Source organism: Mus musculus, chromosome 13 (genome assembly GCF_000001635.26).
Source record: "Mus musculus strain C57BL/6J chromosome 13, GRCm38.p6 C57BL/6J".
Taxonomy (NCBI): Eukaryota; Metazoa; Chordata; class Mammalia; order Rodentia; family Muridae; genus Mus; species Mus musculus.
Window position 1 is genome coordinate 37,757,295 of NC_000079.6, and position 11,131 is coordinate 37,768,425.

An 11,131-nucleotide genomic window follows, 5' to 3' on the forward strand; every position below is an offset into this window, starting at 1 on the left:
GACAAGGTGAATTGACCAGGTGAAAGAAGACTGATACAGAGTAAAGACAATAGAGGTACAATGTAGCATTTGAAATTGGAGACTTGTCAGTACCACAGCAAATGCTAGGGCCAGGCCATTCAGGGTCTTACAAGCCAAGCTTCAGTGTTGACCCTAACTTAAGAACAAAAGCAACCACCGAAGTCGCAGCCTGAGACTTGCTTGGGTTATCAGGACTTTACACAGGGAAGCGATAAACTAAGGAATGGAAGTGGAGTGTAAAAAGATCTAAGTCATGAGCCAGGCCTGGTAACTCAAACCTGACTGCCTACCACTCCAGAAGATGTAGCAGGAGGGCTGACAAGAATTCTAGCCTGGGCTACATATTAAGTTCCGGTCCAGGATCACATACACAACAACAAATACATACAATTCATTTTGAAAGAGGACTTACACAAATAGTGTCATGGAGAGCGAGAACAGAAACAATCAAAGAGGATGGCAATGGCCCCTGGCTTGGGCAGACAGATGGTTCATGGGAAGTACCCTTCACAGGTAGAGAAAACAAAAGGATGTGAGGTGGATAGAGTGTGTTACATGACGTGTGTTATTTATTTATGGCTTTTTGAAACAAGTAGCATAGGTTACTTTCAAACTTGTGGTCCTCTTCCCTCAGTCTCCTGAGTGGGGGGATGACAGGCATGCACTGGCCCTCTCCAAGTGGGTATTAGTTCTTTGGATCATTTGAGTTGAAGTTTCTGTATGCTACATGGAGTAGAAGGTTTAATCTTCCAAAACTGAAAGGGAAGGTGTAGTCTACAGAGAGAGACATGGAAGCCATTGCAAGCACAGGGAGCTCCCATTTGAAGCCTTGGCAATAAATGTGATCTTTGAAAATGAGAGTTTCCTGGGACTAGAGAATATGTGTATGCAACCATCCTTTCTGGTTACTTTATTAGATTCTTATATCTACCTCCCAACCCTTCCAACCCCTCCTCCCCCCAACAGAAGAGAAAGATGATTAGAGGGAAAGGGGGCCATAGACCTCTTTAGACTACTTCCTGCTGATTAGGAGCATTGAGTTCCTTGTGGCAAGTCCAGTCTTCATTGTCAGGATATCCAATTTCTTCTTCTCGTCTCTTTACTCAGGATTTCCTGACAAACCACGACAACAGGAGCTACCAGCAGCTCAGGGAGCAGCAGCCTCAGCAGCCTCTCAGGGTGCTGTCATTTTAAAACCCTGTCAAGAGTCCCCCAGAATTCCAAACACAAACTATCTTCAGCCGGCAGAATCACACCCCTGCCAGAGCACAAGGCAAATCATAGTCAGCTGCTGTGGACAATCTGAAGTAGTGCCATATCCCACACCTAGGACTGAAACAAAAGCACACTCATGTAACATAATGGGGCTTTTAAAGAAACCAAAACTCTCATTACATGTGTGTCTTTGGAGAACGCTGCTCCAGGAGAAACAAGCAAAACATGACTCAAACAATACTAAGAAAACAATATATTAAGAAAACGAGAAAGCCAGGGATGGAGAGATGGCTCAGCAGTTAAGAGTATGTACTGCTCTTGGAGATGACCCCAGTTCAGGTCTCAGTACCCATGTCAGATAGCCCACAACCAATGACCCTGTAACTCCAGCTCCAGGGGACTGACACTGGACATGCTGGTCTCCACACACACCTGTACCCATACCCCTCCACATGTACATAATGAAAATTAACATCAACACCGAGAAACTAAGAGAATGGGTTCATTCAAAAGATGATAACCAGCAGCAAAGGATGCTGAGAACTCAGTAACTATGACTTGCCCTTTAAATATAGCAACAGAGACATTGCCCAAGACCTTGGCAAACATATTGATCTCTGGGATGCCCACTTGGAGCTGACAGAGCCATCTTAATAGTTTTAGATATATTTGAAAGAATTTTCCCTTTTATGAGTAGAAACTTAGTCACTGGTATCAAAGCACATGTGCACACACACATGTCTCAATCTCTTTGTAAATAGGTGTCCCTCGTGGAATCAGCAGAATAGTCCAAAGCTTCCCTTAAGTGCATGAAAGAACCCACAGATCCAGCCCAGAGCCAAGGTCACCTGGAAAACATTGGGTGATTACCCCTGAAGGCTGAGGAAGCAAAACAGGCATCCATAACATCTTCTAAGCACAACTAGCTCCACCCCGTGTCCTTCTAGAACTGGAGAAACAAATCCATTTTCAGGGAAACATGAGAGGATTTATTTCTAGGACTTTCCCTAGCACAGTCCAACGCCATCCAAAAGGGCGGCTCCCTTTGCTGCAGAGCCTTGGTGGCCAAGTCTGAAGAAGCAGCTGTGCTTCCTCAGGGCTCCATCCCTTCGTCTGTCAAAAGAAGTGAAAATGTAAGTCCTGCAAGAGTGGACTAAAGTCCACACTGATTGCCCTGGTGCCTGGCACATAGGAAGATAGGGGAATACTTTTGTTCTTATTAGACAATCTTATACTTTGAACATTGTGATATAGTTATCGTTGGACATCTTTCTCTTTTTCCTACAAAGTGTGAGCCTGTGGCGGCCTCCCCATCACCACCTGCACACACCCTGCTCTGGGAGCGCAGCGGCTGAGACACTATTCTTACCGCACACACCAGATCTAGTGCTTTCTGGTGCACCAAACACGCTTTGGGATGAGTCAGTAAGATCCAAGGGTATCTACCAAAATGTACTTTACCAAAGTTAAAAAAAAAAAAAAAAAAAAAAAGTGTTGCTTCCAGGAGTGGAAAATATCATGTGTGGGGAGTCAGAAAAAGCTGGTCAGGAAGTAAAGAGCACCTGAAGTTTGCCCAGTACTCTGTCGGAAAGACCTGGTGTTCCACTCTGAACCAGCCTGAGAGTAAGTCCAGTAACAGAGCAGCCTGGCCACACAGCAGGGGGAAAAGATAACAGCCCTGTGGGTTTGTTGGCTCTTTTATCCTTCCAGGGGAACTCCCTTTGCAGGCAACCGAAGAGAGAAGGCAGTTTTTAAAGAATGCATATCTCTTGTAAATGTCACAGACAACCTTTCTATCGAGATTCATCCATCTTGGACTAGAGGTGGTGAAGGTTCTGGGGACCAGTGACAATTTGGGTACACCAGCAACAAAAACCCAGACATAATCCAGCAAAGCCCAGCAAATTGCATGTCATTTCAAAAACAGAGGGAGACAAAGCAGAGGCCAGTCCCAAACCCAAGAGGAAGAGAAGTGTTCATCCTAGCCAAACAATAAAGTCAACACTTTGAAAGGGAGAAGAAGAAGAGGAAAAAAAAAAAAAAAAGCCAGCACAAAGGGGCAACCTAAATACGTTAAACAGCACAAAGAGCTGTGACCAAGAAGTTTGTGGCTGTCATCTATATCACCTAACAGACCCTGGGACACAGCTTTGTAAGCTGCCGGCTTTGGGGATGAGCGAAGAGAAATTATAAACTCCAATCTCCCAAAAGCAAAACTTCACATAAGAAACTTGACATAAGAAACGCACCAAGGAAAAGAAGAAGAAAGAGGAGGGAAGTCAGGGAATGAAGAGTCAGCCAGATGACCACACACACACACACACACACACACACACTCCCCGGACCTCAAATAGTATTTCTTCAGACCTATGCTAGGGAGAAAACCATAAAGATGCAATCTTTTATGTAAGAAAGTTATGTTGGTTATATAAAAAAAAAATCATAAATGTGATTTAGGTGTTCCCTGTATCTCTAGGGGAATTCCATTTTCATCCTTCATGATTTGCTAAGAAACTGAGGTACAAAGAAACGAAGGAAATCACTGGAAGTATGGCAGTGTGAGTCAACAACTCCATCAGGAAGCTGGGGCTGCGTCGCCTCACTTCCTGGTTTCCTCTATAAATATTAGCATACACTGCCTTCCTCTCAGAAGAGTCTCAGAGGTGGCAGCTGTGTAGCTTAAGAAAGGTGACTTTCCAGCGGGGAAGGTAGAGATTTGAACTATACGGGGTGGGACAAGATATCCTGACATCAGGCCTGCGGATCAGCAGAAACCGGGATATCACCCCAGATGGGTCTTTCCCCTTCTTACGTCTGGAAAACCCATCTAAGCTGACTCTCTAACATCCTTTCTTAGAGGAGTGTCCTCCACGCTCCCCGCCCAGCTCCCAGTTCTCAGGCAGTGGCTGCACAAATTAGCAGCCTTTCTTTGTCCCCAAAGCCCCAGAACTCAATTGTGCTCCAGTGCGTGCCAAAAGCTCTCAGAGTGTGCCGTGCATTGTAATAAAGCTGGCACGTGCTCTCGCAAAGGATTTTGTTCTGCTTAAACGGCCCCCCAGAACATTTGTTTGGTCACCCGTCCCTCTAAAGCAAAATAAGGGAAAGAAAGGAAAGAAAAGGCTGAAAACTGCTCGTTTGACGCCTCCAAAAGCTCGAGTGGAAGTTTAACTAACTTCAAGGGAAAGCCTGAGAACACTGCATCCCCAGTCGTTTGAGGACTTTATACCTCGCAAGGCACCAGAGCTGGATTCTAGAGCAAAGGGCAGCAGCGCTCATTCTAGAGGTTATATCATAGATGGTGTAACATTACCTTCTGCCCACTGGGATCTTATCAACCCTCTGTTCCTGGTCTATTTTGAGACCCATCTGAGCCTGCTACCTGGGACATGGGTAGTGTTAACAAATCAACGTCCTGCTGACAAGAGGTGAACGGAGTCTCATCTGGAAAGAACAGGGCAAGAGATCAGTAGGCAGTTGGATTTATGCTTCAGAGCATTGCTTCTTTGCATGAAACTTAGAGGTGCCTTGTTAAACACTTAGAGGTAAGTTGTAATGTGTAACTGGGACCCAAATCAGCCACGTTAGTAGGGAAAAATACAGATGAATTTTGTTACTTAGATTTCTTTGTTTTGTAAGCAAGAAATGGACTATTAAAAGGAATTCCAGCGGGGCAGTGGTGGCATATGTCTTTAATCCCAAACACTTGGGTAGGGAGAGGCAGTCAAATCTCTGAGTTCAAATCCAGTCCATATAGAGTTCCAGGGAAGTCGGGCTACACAGAGAAATTCTGTCTCAGAAAAAAAAACAAACAAACAAAAAAATTTCTTAGCTAGGTGTGGTGCATGCCTTTAATTCCAGAACTTGAGAGGCAGAAGCAGGGGGACCTCTGTGAATTCCAAGCCATACTGGTTTGTATAGTGAGGTCCAGGACATCCAGGACAACAGAGACAGACGCTGTCTCAAAAACAAAACAACAACAAGAATCTCTTAGCCTAGTGTGACACATGCCTTAATTCTAGCACCTGGAAGGTGGGTAATCTGTGAGCTCACGGCCAGCTTGGTTTACATAGTTCTGTGCTAGCCAGAATTACAGAGTGTGACCATGTTTAAAAAACAAAACAAAAAACAAAAACAAAAAGAAGCAGAGGGTGGTAGCATGCACCTTTAATCGAAGCACTCCAGAGGCAGAGGCAGAGGCAGGGGGATCTCTGAGTTTGAGGCCAGCCTGGTCTACAGAGTGAGTTCCAGTACAGCCAGGACTACAAAGAGAAACCCTGTCTCAAACAAACAAAGAAAAACAAATGCAAAAAAACACAAAGGAACTCTCCCCTGGAAGCAAGAGTCCGGAGCCAGCTCCTACACTGGTAAGTCAAGTCTACAATGTGTTTACGTCTTCATCTATGGCTGTGGTCCCGTGGACTTGAAACAAGGACACCTTTTTTCCTACAAGCAGGTAGTCAGTTCCTCGGTCTCCCTAACCTCCTCCTGTATATTTTTAGCTGTTTACAAAGATGCTCATCTTTCCAGTCCAATAGTAGCAGCTTTAAGAGGCAGTGCTTTGGTCCTCTCTCCACCTGTCCCTCATCCCCCAGCCACAGTGTTGGCTTGCCAGATACTACCTGCTGCTCCCTTGCAGCATCCTCACACCCAAGACCGCAATCCCTCGTTTCTGACCTTGATGAGACACTCCTGACTGGTCCCTCCAACCTCCCAATACAAATATCTTCCTCACTTTCTCCAATGTGTATGCTGGGCAGAACTCTTGAAAGATCAGAGGATCTTATTGCAGGCATATGTGGCTTTTTGTTTTTGTATTTGTGGAAGGGGGTGGTTCTAGTGAACCATCTTTGGGGATTTGAGGAGTTGATTGGGATTTGTCGCCACCCATCTTAAAATCATTGGTATAGGGTAGAGCTATAGCCTGAAGCCTGGGGGTGGGGTAGGGTAGCGTTGAGGGTGGAGACACTGAAGAAACAGCCATTAAAGCCATCCGCAGATGGTAAAATAGTTCTGGGTCCCGAAAAGATGATAGGAAGTGAGAGATAAATTACCATCAATGTGTGTAAGAGAGGCTGAGCCGTCAAGCCAGAAGGATGCCCTACTTTTTCAGCCACCATATGTATGAAACAGTGAGTTCTTCAACTTCCACATGGCATTTGTTGACTTGATAGCTATTAGGTGCAATGGGCTCTAAATTGTCTTCTAAGACGGTGATGATGGTGATGGTGATGGTGGTGGTGGTGGTGGTGATGTCTCTCCTATGGAAAAGCCACAGACTCATTTGCTTTCAAGATAATTGCCTCTCTTTTTTTTTTCTAAGATACTAAGGGTTAAATAAATCTTTTAAAGTCTCTCCTTCTTGATGACTGTTTCCAACCGTGAAAGGGACAAAATAATTAGGTTAAGTCACATCTAGCTGGGTACCATCTGTGCATTCAATTCAAGGATGAGCCGGTAGCGGTTAAGCCACTTACATGGCTGCAAGTCCCTGGGAAGTGTAAGCAAGAAGTGATAAATGCCAGGGAGCTGAGGAGACAGCTGTCAGGATCTGGCTTCAGTTTACAGCAAACCTCACCTTTGCAAAGATAAGAGCGAGCGGGTGCTCATGGTGTTAGACCTGAGCTGACCAGGAGACCCCTCTGTGCTGGTTACAGTTCTGGAGTCACAGAGCCGTGTGTGTGCTCAGATTCTAATTCTGCCACCCAGCAGCTACCTGACATTAGATGATGAATTACCCAGCCTCTTCACTGGTCAGAGCTCTTCATCTGAACGTGGGGAAAACCAGCAATATTTGCTTCACGAAGTCGTGAAGATAACCTGTGAAAAGGCCCCATGCCAAATGAGAACTTGGCAGGGATCAGATAGTGATTAGACAATGAGTGAAACGAAGAGCGTTTGCTGGTACACAGGTCTCTCTTCCTCCTAATCCCACCTCCAACTCCAATTCCAGAGCTCATCCAAGGCACCGACCGGGTCCTCATTCAACAGTGACGCCATCTGCTTGCAGGCTTGCCGTGATAATCCAAGAGTAAAGTCCCTTCGAAAAGCACCCCGAGGAAGAAAGAATTGTCAACAGTAAGCAGAAAGTTGAGGGCAGAATGAATCCTGTAAAGAGAGCCTTCTGAGGCCCTCTGACCAGTGTCTGGGGTTCTCACGAGAAGAGCACATTTTAAGCTTCTATTACTGTAAAAGGTTGCAGCAGACCTCTGTGTCTCGGGTATTTCCAGTCTGGCGGTGCATACAGATTGTGAAAGTTTTCCCTGGTGTTGGATATTAAAGCGAATTCAGGCCTCCCGAGGGGATTGGTTCACAAACTCCCTGCAGATAATCAAAGCCTCAGTCGCTCATATTCTATAAAATTGCAATGTATCTGCATAGAATATATTATAAACATGTGTATACAGATCATCTTTAGATTACTTATAACAAAAATTATTACATGTTCAAAATATAAATTTTAAAATATTCTTTCTCCCCGTCCCCATTGACTCTCTCTCAGCATGTTTACATGTTTTTATCATGTATATGAGTATTTTCTGCATATGTGTATGTCCACCATGTCCATGCCTGGTACCTGGAGAGGTCAGAAGAGGACACCAGATATCCAGGAACTGGACTTAGAGCTGGTTGTGAGCTACCATGTGGGTGCTGGGAACTGAATCTGGGTCCTATGCAAGAGCTGCAAGTGTTCTTAACTGCGGAGCTATCTCTCCAGCCCCTAATGTACATTCTATTAGTGGAATCCATGGATGTGGAGAGTGAATGGAATGTAAGTATAAAGACACAGCAAAGAAGGGAGGCCCAACAGTCCTGACACATACGAATGGTACCCGACATCATTTCACCCTTTATGTCATTGTTGTAGGGCAGATGTTGACCGTCTCCCAAAGCTCCATGTGTTGAAAGGGTTCTAGCTCATGGGGCTTTTGGAAGGCAGTGGGACCTTCTTTCTCTTCTTTAGATGGGGTCTCACAGGAAGGAGTTAGGTCATTGCGGGCATGCCTTTGAGTGGGTATTGAGAGCCAGTATTAGATACCTTTCTCAGTGCTGTGAACATAACAAACAAAATATCTTACCAAAGCCACGGAAGGAAGGAAATGTTGATTTCAGGGTCACGGTGTGAGGATGAAGTCCACCCCTATAGAGAGGGCATGGCAATGAAAGCCACTAGTCCTGTGACCACAGGACTGAGAGATGGTGGTCACACTGAGTACCAGGCAGGGAGCACAGAGCAAGGAACGCTGCTGCTTAGCTCATTTGCCCTTTATCTTCAGTCTGGGACCTCATTCCATGGGATGGTGCCACCACATTCAAGGCAGATCTTCCCTCCTTAGCTGATCTCATCTGGAGGTATATCTCCTAGGTGATTCCAAATCTACTCAACTTGACAATGAAGACTAGTTACCACCGACTCTACCTTCTTTCTCTATCACCCCTCTCTTTGCTTTTCCACGATAAATAGACCTCATCTACTGTCTCCTGCTGTGATATGCTGTCTCACCACAGGCCCAAACCAATATGGACACACACATGTACTGAAGCCTTAAGCCCAAAGCAAAACCTTTTCTCAATTTAAATTAATTCTCTTGGGCATTTTGTCACAGTGATGGAAAGCACAGCAATACACTATGTTATAAACAAACAAAAGCATGGTGTTACATGAAATGAAGCTACACAGAAAGGGAGGGGGGAGGAGAAGAGTGGAGAGGAGAGGAAGGGAATGGTAGGCAGAGGAGCTGCCTTTACCAAACTTTCGAGCTTCCTGTCCGGAAATGGTTCAATTGTATCCACTCCCTCCGTAGACAAGATAACAACTGAACTTTCAGTTTTTATTTATTCTCTTTGTGTGGTTTTATTTTTCTTTGTTTGTTTGTTTGTTTTTCCAGGCAGTGTTTTTCTATCTAACAGCCCTGTATATAGACTGAGGTGGCCTCCAGCTCACAGAGATCTGCTTGGCTCTGCATCCCAAGAGTGCTGGGATTAAAAGAAAGGCATATGCCACCACACCGGGTTTAGTATTTGTTAATTCAAAAGATACGTAAGCATACTGTGGGGATGTGTCTGTATAATCCCAGCACTTGAGCAGTGGAGACAGGAGGATCGAAGTCCATGCTCATCTTCAGCTCCATGGAGAGTTCTAGGTTAGCCTGAGCTACATGAGACCCTATGTGATGGCTAATATTGAGTGTCAAATTTGACAGAATCTGGACTCCCCTAGGAGGCAAGCATGTAGGCATCCCTGTAAGAAATTATCTAGATTAGGTTAATGAAGGTGGAAAGACCATTTTGTCTATGGGTTGTCATTAAGACAATTTTAAATCCATCTTTTCTTTCCCAGCCCAGCCCCCAATTTTGGAATGATGAGTCCGAGACTAATTATTTATTATTAAGTGCCTAGGCGATGAGCTTTGGCTCATTCCATAACTAGCTCGTAACTATATAAACTATACTATATCTACCATTTAATTAGTGACCTCTTCTTCAGTCCTGGCCTGCTGCTCCCTTCTCGTCTCTCTCAGCATCTCTCTCAGCATCTCTCTACCTGCTGGCTTATGTCCATCTCCTTCATCTGTCTCTGTGTTGTTTCCTCCATCTGTGTGTTATCCAGTCTTTGTGTGATCGATCAATTGGGCTACCATTTCGAAGTCAATTTGCATGCATATTTTGGAGAAATCCATAACAGAGACAGTCTGTGAGAGTGAATCAATCACGCAGGGTATTTTCTTTGTGAAGACATTCACGTCTCAGTTGATAGTGGTCACGAATGCCAGTAGGATTTGATGAAGGAGGCAGAGGCAGGAGGATCATGAGTTCAAGGCTAGCCTGGGCTACATGTTTGTGAGCCGGGTGATGATGGCACACACCTTTAATCCCAGCACTTGGGAGGCAGAGGCAGGCAGATTTCTGAGTTCGAGGCCAGCCTGGTCTACAAAGTGAGTTCCAGGACAACCTGGGCTATACAGAGAAACCCTGTCTCGAAAAACAAAACAAAACAAGTCTTCCTTGGTCAGATCTAATCTTTATAAGCTTAGTTGGTAGCTGTATTCTTTCATTCCCTGTAGATGCATAAGCATAGCCACGTTCCCATCTTAATATTATTGCAGGTTTTCATTCTAATGTCAACACTTCCTTATAGTGTATTGGTTCGTCCAGTTCCTCAGTTTTTTTTTTGGTAACCCAGTGTCTCTCAGCTGCTGTTGTTCCTTCTTCACCAACATTAAGAAAATTGAGAGTTAACAAAGCATTATTTAGTCTGCCCTTGAGTTATTTTTTTTAACTCTTCCTTTTTTTTTTTTTTAAATAAGCATCTCTTTTAAGGTACGGTTGGTTCAGTCAGAATGGCTAAGATCAAAAGTTCAGGTGACAGCAGATGCTGGAGAGAATGTGGAGAAAGAGCAACACTCCTCCATTGTTGGCGGGATTGCAAGCTGGTACAACCACTCTGGAAATCAGTCTGGTGGTTCCTCAGAAAATTGGACATAATACTACCGGAGGATCCCGCAATACCTCTTCTGGGCATATATCCAGAAGATGCCCCAACTGGTAAGAAGCACACATGCTCCACTATGTTCATAGCAGCCTTGTTTATAATAGCCAGAAGCTGGAAAGAACCCAGATGTCCCTCAACAGAGGAATGGATACAGAAAATGTGGTACATTTACACAATGGAGTACTACTCAGCTATTAAAAAGAATGAATTTATGAAATTCCTAGGCAAATGGATGGGCCTGGAGGGCATCATCCTGAGTGAGGTAACCCAATCACAAAAGAACTCACATGATATGTACTCACTGATAAGTGGATTCCAGAAACTTAGAATACCCAAGATACAAGATACAATTTGCAAAACACATGAAACTCAAGAAGAAAGAAGATCAAAGTGTGGACACTTTGT

The 11,131-nt window shown here is 44.6% G+C and overlaps 1 long non-coding RNA gene across 2 annotated transcripts; it reads left to right on the forward strand.

Moving 5' to 3' along the window:
* Positions 1–4,268: 4,268 nt before the first annotated feature.
* Gm31600 lies at positions 4,269–10,641 on the forward strand. Of its 2 annotated transcripts, none has more exons than XR_382211.4 (3): positions 4,269–4,778; positions 7,187–7,311; positions 10,542–10,641. It is a non-coding gene; the product is annotated as a predicted gene, 31600 (long non-coding RNA). The 2 variants fall into 2 exon arrangements; XR_873259.1 differs by lacking the exon at positions 4,269–4,778 and adding an exon at positions 5,490–5,600.
* The last annotated feature ends 490 nt before the right edge of the window (positions 10,642–11,131 follow it).